We start from the raw sequence: 1,041 nt of genomic DNA, 5'->3' as shown, positions 1-1,041 counted from the left end.
TTAGGGGTTTTGGTAATTGTAAATGACCAATCATAACAAGGCTATTTTTCCCCCAAGGTTTTTTACGCTCGCTCGTCAGTCTGTCAAAACAAACAAAAGAATTATTTTCCCACGCCAAAGCACAGTGTAGTGGCACGTGCTCGTTCTTAAGTTGACAAAGCACGGGACGACGGGAAAAAGAGCCTTATTGCCTCCTCTTGAGGATCTCCCTCGCACCCGCATGTCCACACGCGTTCGTATTACTCTTTTGTTTTTTGGGGGAAATGCATTTTTTCCCCGCGATCATTTGTGGGAATGCGTGGGTATATTTTAAAAAGAAATAAAAACCCAAACTCTTTTCATTTTTAAAAAAAACTAAAACTTTAGCGAAATGTTGACAAAAGGGGAAAGGGGTCCCCCCGTTGTCCTCGAAATTTAAAAAGTTTAAAAGCGCGGTTTCCCCCCACAGATCCCCTCGGAGCCAACACGACGGTCGAAAAATTTCCCCCCCAAGTAGCCTGGGGAAAAAAGCCTTTTGAAGGCCCCAGGTGCCGGGGAACATCTGGCCTGGGAATGAAGAGGGCCGAAGAGTTTCCACTGTCGCCAGAGTCCATCGCCAAAGGGCCCGGGAAAATTGTCAAATTATTCATCCAAAAACTTTTGGAGGACGAGATCGAAAAGTGGAGGGGGTGTTGTCCGACGATCTATTCCTTTTTTTTCCCCCCCTGTCCTTAATCCGCAGTGGATTTATTTACATCCAGGCGGAGGGGAGGGGGGTGGGGTAGAAGCGAGGAGGGTGGCAAGTAGATTTTGGAAGCTCCCCCTTTTCCTTTACAATGGGCGTCGGGGTATCGGATAGCGGCCGGGGCGTGGGGAAAGGGGGGCGTGATTCATTTTGAGTCCGGAAAATGGAAAGATTCATGGGGAGTTTTGCAGGGCATCAAAATTGGGCTTCGGAAAAGATGTAGGGAACTTTTTTTTTTTCTTCTTTTTAGGGTCTCTGATCTGTTTTTTCTTCCCCGTCGCCCCTTTTTTCGTTTAGGTGTCTCTCTGCTGTATGTC

The sequence above is a fragment of the Penaeus monodon genome, chromosome 20, assembly GCF_015228065.2.
Source record: "Penaeus monodon isolate SGIC_2016 chromosome 20, NSTDA_Pmon_1, whole genome shotgun sequence".
NCBI classification, from domain to species: domain Eukaryota; kingdom Metazoa; phylum Arthropoda; class Malacostraca; order Decapoda; family Penaeidae; genus Penaeus; species Penaeus monodon.
This window is presented reverse-complemented; position numbering follows the sequence as displayed.